This window comes from Ailuropoda melanoleuca, chromosome 7 (assembly GCF_002007445.2).
Source record: "Ailuropoda melanoleuca isolate Jingjing chromosome 7, ASM200744v2, whole genome shotgun sequence".
NCBI lineage: Eukaryota > Metazoa > Chordata > Mammalia > Carnivora > Ursidae > Ailuropoda > Ailuropoda melanoleuca.
In genome coordinates this window covers 58,512,545-58,520,092 of record NC_048224.1, presented here as the reverse complement: position 1 = coordinate 58,520,092, position 7,548 = coordinate 58,512,545, and positions in this window count along the sequence as shown.

Below are 7,548 nucleotides of genomic sequence, written 5' to 3'. Positions count from 1 at the left end.
CCCGCCCCCCGGCCGCACCGCCAGCCCCTGTCACCGCCCACCGCCCGCGCGCGGATGCACGGCCCACCGCCTCGGGCTTCTCCAGGGCCAGGGCAGCAGGCCAGCGGGCAGCAGAGCTGGGCTGTGAACGGGGTGATGGGGCAGGTGACCTCACTCCCTTATGTCTAGAACGGGTTACAGGTATGCAGCGGGGGGCCCCGTGCACCCCTGCTTGCCGCTGCCTGTCTGTGCTCCCCATGCCCTGAACTGAGCCTGGTGCAGAGGCGGTGGGCAGAAGTGCTGGGTAAGCAACAGGGTTGTGCCAGGCCCTGTGGCGTTCTGCGGGCTCCTTGGCGAGGTGATCCCGGGCCCCAGCAGGCACCTGCCCGCCCAGCTGCAGTTTGTTCACTCCGAGGGCAGGGGTGCTCACTGCCTTCAGAGGCAAGCCGGGAAGTCTGGCCGTCTGCATCCCGCGCTCCAGAGCTCCTGGCTCCCTCTGGCGCCTCTGGTTTGCCCACGGAGGGGCGCCTTGCTCCCCATTGCAGGAAGGCCTGCCTCCATATGACTGCTGGGGCACTGGGACCAGAGAGGGGAGCCAGCTTGCCTCGGGCCACACAGCACGCTATGGGGGCAGAGGGCATTCTGTCTATGCCCGGAGGAGACACCCAGAGGAAATCCAGGAACTGCGCACCTACACCTCTGGGGGGACGAAGAATCGGAATAGGTTTTGATATAAAATTCGACCTCCGCCTCCCACGGATCAAAGAGAGTAGAATTTAGGCCGTGGTGAGTTCGCAGCAGTGTACCGTTGGCTGCTGATAGAGGGGAAAGAGCAGGGGCACCACGCTGTAATTACTACGGATGAGACAAATAATCGTGCTCTTGTTTGCCTTCTTTATTTCAATTTCTAAATTGTCCGACTGTCTTGCTGCCAGTTTGTCTGTCCTCTACATTTACTGAGCACCTACGGTATGCAAAGCACGACTAGAGACCCAGAGACAACTCAGAGCCCTTGAGGGGCTCCGGGTTCAGGGTGATGACAGATTCAGGGCGGAGTGCGGGCGAGGTAGCTGCGAGGCTGGCTGTGATGGGGCGCTCCTGAGCAAGCTGCCCTCCCTTCCAGCATCTTTGAGGAGGTGGCCCTGGTGCCGCTACCATTCTCAGTCCCCGTCACGTGGACAGAGACTGTCACGCACTCCCCATGGAAGGCTGCCCTACCCGCGTGAGGCTTCCCGGGGACTGTGCAAGGGCCCAGGGCACGGAGACCAGGCAGGGGGGCGGAGCTGGCCAGAGGCCTGGGGCCAGGCTGCACTCACTCCATGGGGTGAAGGACAGGTCAGGGAGCGTGAAGAGGAAGCGTGGCTGCAACCCCGTCAGAGCCCTAGACAGGAGGTGCACGGGTGAGGGACACAGGGGTCCCTGCAGCCCCAGGGCAGTGGCCAAGGCAGCCCAGACCTCTCCCGGCCCCTCACTCAAAGGTAACAGCTGGTGCAAAATTGTCCCCAGCCGAGCGAGCGGCACGGTTGCCCTGGACTTTGGACAGGGGCGGTGGCCTGGCCCGGCTGTGGGTCAGGGCTGTAGATGTGATCGATCAGCCCTGCTCCGGCCTGGGAGGGGGGATGGGCCACCTCGTCTCCCCTGGGCATTGGAGGGCCGGCTCCAGAGATGCCCAGGCTCCAGCCAGGGACACTGAGGCAGGGTCCTGCTTCCAACCTGCCGTACCAGCTGGGGCTGGTCTCCTCTGGCCAAGCCTCAGTTTCCCCATCAGGAAAGTAGGGACTATAACCCCTGCAGTGTTGATTTTAGGGAAGTTTCGCAATTTATTTACTGTATATTATCTTCTACTTTTAGTGCTCTTTAAAGAAAACCGTGGTTCAAAGGGAAGTCCCACTTGACCCATGAGTGTGAGGGGTAACCCTCCCCCTGCCCCTGGACCTCCCCTGTAGCCAGCTGTCCCTTGCCCGCCTGGTCTGCATGCACCTGGGCCAGCCTCCCCCTTCCCCCGGGCCTTCCCCAGCCCGCCCTGCCCTCCGCCCCCACGGCTGGCCCAGCTTCCAGGACAGAGGGAGGCGTCTGTAAGCCGCCCTCTGACTGGGCCGACTTCCAGGGTGGAGCAGGGGGATGGACCGGGGGAGGAGGCTCGGCTGGCCATGGAGCTCTGCGCTCGGCCCTGCAAAAAAGGGACAATAAATATCAACAGGACAGCTTGCTGACATCTGACCCGGGGCGGGGTTGGCGCCCAGCCTGGCCCCCCAGGGCCTCTGTGAGGTACCCTGAGGGCCCTATGTGGGGGCAAGCAGCGTGCTGAGCATTTTCCACGTGTCCTCTCAGAGCAAAGAAATGACTGCAGCAGAACATAGCCAAGGGCTGCCAGAGCCAGACGGTTCAGGGAGTTTCCAGAAGGACTTCAGGGCTGGAATTACACTTCAAGATTTTACTTTTCCAAGAAAGACCCCAAAAACAGTACATCGACTATCCCCATGCTTTCGTGAGGACAGGACGTTTCATCATCCGGGGCTCGGTGGTGGTCCCTCTCCAGAGATAGGGGGCCCCCGCCCCCTCCCCACACACTCAGGAGTGCGGCCACTTGGATGCAGGGGTCCCCAGGAATGGGAGGCTCAAGTGTCCCGCGACCCCTGGGACACACACAGCAGGGGTGGGCAGCCTCGTGCAGGCCCGGGGCCCCCTCTTCACCCTGAGACTGGTCCTACAGATTCTCTGTGGGTGCAACAACGTGGCGGGTGGAGCTGGTCGCTCCCGCTGCTGAGCTCGTGCAGGGCCCGGTGGGGGAGCCAGGGCTTCATGGGGGGAGCGCCCCACAACTGTCCAGCGGGGGGGACGGGACACAGCTTCGGAGGATCTTCCTGCCGAGGGTGTTGGGAGACGAGGATGGGGAAACAGTGGCCGTGGGCACGAAACCCCACCAACACCACCCGGACCCCCGGCCCGGTCAGCCAAGCCCTCCAGGCTCTCACACTGGCCGCCCGGGGCAGGAGGCCTCCCCCAAACCCCCATGATTCAGGCTGTGCTTACATCTCCCTATGTGTTACCCTGGAGATTTCCTATAAAAATCCAGATTTGCAAGCTAATCTTGAAAAGCTGGGACACAGGCGGGTCTGGGCCCACACCCTGGCCAGAGGCACTTAGATGAGCCCGTTTCCTCCAGTTGGTCACTGTCCCTACCCTGCCGCTTTGCCCTTTCACACTCCCTGCTGGCCTCCGGGAGTTTTGCTTTTTCAACCCTGACCTGAACCCCCAGGCATTGCCCGAGGTAAAGACAACCTCCTCTCTCGGCTCCAGGAGGGCCAGAGCACCCCCAAACAAGAACCCAACCGGGGAAATGTGGGTTTTGCAGCGAATAGGGGGCGAGAGGACTGTGGAGAGCTACCTTTGGCCCTGGGATCTGAGAGCTCTCTGGGTGCTTAGGTGAGGGGAGGAGCCCACGGTGGGTGGGGGGCTTGGTCACCCCCAGGCCGTCAGCCCTGCAGGACTCTGAGCCTTCTTGGGAAACATCGCCCCTGGTGGCCACATGTGAGTAACACACCCTGGGAGAGCTGGACCCAGAGTTGGAGCGCAGCCCCAGGACAGGGACCTGCCCAGAGAGCGAACCCACAGGCAGGCTGGAAGGTGGATCCCCACTGGGACCGACAGCCTGGGCTCAGTTGGGCTCTCACGCTGTTCCCACGGACCATGCCCCTGGCAGGGAGCTTCCTTCCTGATGGCTGTTGGCTTTGTCTCGGTTTCCGGGAACAGCGTGAGACGCCCCCTCTCCTACTGGGATGTGTCCATTTCTCCCTGTGATTCTGCAAGTTTTTATTTTATATATTTTAAGGCTATGTTGTGAAGTCTATTAAGCTCCAGGATTGTTCTAGCTTTGCATTTAATTGTCCCTTTTTATCATGAAATAATGAACCTCTCTATCCAGTGGGGTGCTGCTCGATGTTTAACATTTGACTCTTGAGGTGGGGAGCATTGGCTGATGTCCTTGGTGTAAATACCTTCACCAGGGCCAATTTCAAGCTGCCATCGAGGAGTCACTGAACGTGGAGTCGGAAGGAAGCGTCCAGGGCGGGCTCTTGGGAGCCAGCACGAGCCAGTTCCAACGGACTGGTTTTTATACGAAAGCGTGCTTTCTGCCCCAAAGTGCTTTATGTCTGATACCAACAATGGTCTCTCCGCCTTCTCTGACACCCGCCTGGTGCATCTTTTCCCATCGTTCTGCTTTCAGTATTTCTGTGACATGATATCTCAGTGGTGTCCAACACATTCCTACTTCAGAGTGTGACATGAGGCTGTGACCTTCCCCAATGGTGACAACAGCTTCCCCCAGGAGCTGGCAGAGCTGAGTGCGGGACCCACAAACAAGAGGCCTTCACCCGGCCAGGCTGCCTGTCTCAGCACTGGGAGCACAGCCTGTCCCGTTTCTGCTGAGCCTGCCGAGCTCACTAACCAGGGAGGAAAACAGCTGCATGCACACAGCACGTGGGTCAGGGTTTGGGGTTTAGAGGGGGTGTCAGGAGAGATTCCTTCTCCTAAGAAACAAAGTATGTCAGACCAAAAAGCCACCAGGGCAGTTGAAATAAAAACCTCCGTTCTCTCCCCAGGGTGCGTGGTTTTACCCCCTACACAACACAGGTATAGGTTGCTTAGTGACTGAATGGAGGAATATTCAGGGTGCTTTTCAGATTCCAAGTAGGCTTGGATTGTGGAGTCTGAGAAAGCTCAGTGTTCTTTTCCCCATGAATCAAGATAATCCATCTGTCACCAAGACATGCCTCAAGGGGGTCTGACCACCTGTCTCCACCCCACAGACCCCTCATGGGCCTTCATCCGTAGAGGCTGCTATTCACCTCCCTGCCTCCCCCACTCTCTCGTCCTTCTAGGGTAATTGGACCCAGAATAAAGACTACATTTCCCAGCCTTCTTTGCAGCCAGGTGTGGCCATATGACCAAGTTAGGGCCAATGAGAGTTGGTGAGTGAAACTTCCAGAAGGTATCCTTCAAGGGAGATGGTCATGCCCCTTCCCTGCTCCTCCTTCTTCCTATTGGCTGGAACATGGATTCAAGGGCTGGAGCTGAAGTCCCATCTTGGTCCATGAGGTGAACTTGTGAGGCCACATCCAGGGGACCAAAAAAACCCCTGAAAGACCTGGGTCCATGACACCGTTAGCCAGGGTCGCTACCAGACTGTTAGGTCAGCACGAAATAGCCATCCCTTGTCTTATAGGCTGTCTATCCCTCACGGCCAGATCATAATCTGAACAGACCAAGGCTCACATTGATTGGCATGGGGCTGCAGAGCACTGTGGCCGGGGGGCTTGCTGCCCCCATCAGATTACAGCTCCAACAGCACATTAAGTGTCAAGTTGTGGAATGATTACCGAGAGAATCCAGGTGAGCAAAACTCCCAGACAGATATGTGCACATGTGGATTTTCTTTTTCTGGGGAAAGTAAAGGATCAAAACTAAATCGTTAGGGAATATAAACACAGCAGCCGTGACTAAAGAACAGGAGTCTGAGTTGAACTCACAAATGTAAAATCTTATCATGGGAGCTCCCCACCACCATCCCCTCCTCCAACAGTGGGGACAAGCCACGGTGCGACACAGCCATTGGAACGAGAGCTGCAATTTCAAAACCCTGTAATTTGTGCACACTTAATAGATTTGTAATTTTCTACTTGGAAAAATTACATTTTAAATAGATAATTTGAAAATGCTTAACAGAGACATGAAACTTTTGTTCAAGGAATCAATGCTTTGTTTCAGCCTGAAAGAAGGAAAGCCTATCTCCAGTCCTTGGCTCCTTGTCTTACAAGATGTCAAGGTCACCAATTTCGGTTCAAGTTCAGTTTCAGTTAATATACTATAAGTTGTGTCACCAAGTATCTTTATCCTTTAAAATTTAAGAATAAATTAAAAATATTTTATAATTTCCTTTTTGGTTATTAATTATTTAATGTTTCTTAATTCACAAACATATGGAAGTTTCTTGTGTATTTTTTATTACTGATTTCTCTTTTTTTAAAGTAGGCTTCATGCCGAGCATGGAGCCCAAACTCATGACCCCGAGATTGACACCTGAGCTGAGATAGAGTCAGACACTTAGGGGCGCCTGGGTGGCTCAGTTGTTAAGCTCTGCCTTCGGCTCAGGGCGTGATCCCAGGGTCCTGGGATCGAGCCCTGTGTCAGGCTCCCTGCTCCACTGGGAGCCTGCTTCTTCCTCTCCCACTCCCACTGCTTATGTTCCCTCTCTCGCTGGCTGTCTCTCTCTCTGTCAAATACATAAATAAAATCTTTAAAAAAAAAAGTCAGGCACTTAACCATGTGAGCCACCCAAGTGCCCTTTCATTACTGATTTTTTTTTTTAAGATTTTATTTATTTGACAGAGAGAGAGAGAGAGACAGCCAGCAAGAGAGGGAACACAAGAAGGGAGAGTGGGATAGGAAGAAGCAGGCTCCCAGAGGAGGAGCCCGACGCAGGGCTCGATCCCAGAACGCCAGGATCATGCCCTGAGCCGAAGGCAGACGCTTAACGACTGAGCCACCCAGGCGCCCCTCATTACTGATTTCTAACCTCACTACTCATGGTGAGTGAGAGAAGCTAAACTAGAGGATTTAAAATCCATTGGGGTCTGCTTTCTGGGCCAGTATAAGGTAAATCTCCATGGAGATGATGTGCACTCTGCAAGAGGCCACAATGTTCTGCATATGCGATAGCTAATTATGTTATTCTACTCTCTATCCTTACTTTTTTGTTGTTGTTGTTGTTGCTTCAATGTTTGCTTGACTTTTTAGTTACAGAGAGAAAGGGAGAAAGTTGTATTAAAACCTCCCATCTATGATGGTGGGTTTGTCCCATTCTTTTCAATCTCCTGTCAATTTTGCTTTATGTATTTTGGGGTTATATTATGAAGAGCATACTAGTTTAAAACTGTGATATTTTTAATTAAATGAGAACTTTATCATTATGTAGTAAGCCTTTTAAAACTCATGATGCCTTTTGTTTTGCTCTAAAATCTATTTGGTATGACATTAACTTTTAACTTGTCTGGATTTGTGGGGTTTTTTATCTTTGAAGTCCAGAGTTAACCATTCTGTGTTAATTTGTCTAAGGGTATGGTATACCTTTTCATTCTTTTACTTCTGGAAAGTTAACAAACTGATTGAAATCTTTGTCCCATCCTGTGTTGGTTTTATCCATGTGTGTTCATTTCCTTTTCACGATGGGGCTGTTCCTCGAGATGTCCAGCTTTGCACAGGAACCCAGTTCCGGCTCCTGGCCTCCAAGGTCCTGAAGCCAATGCCTTGAGTGTTGGAATCCCTGGTCTCAACCCCAGAGGGCCTGAAATCTAGTGGCTGCCTTGGTGTTGGCTCCCAATATCTGCTTCGGCTTTGTGTCTCTCCTTTCTGGGACAGACCATCTTGTTCCAAGCTCAGCCTCTTCCATTCTCTTGTGCTTTATATGGTGTTCCTACGTTTGTGGTGTAGGAACAGAAAGAGGTGTCCACCTTACCTCAGAAAGTGGGTGTGTCTTGTCCAGGGAACTTTCCTAAAGCTCCACGTGGC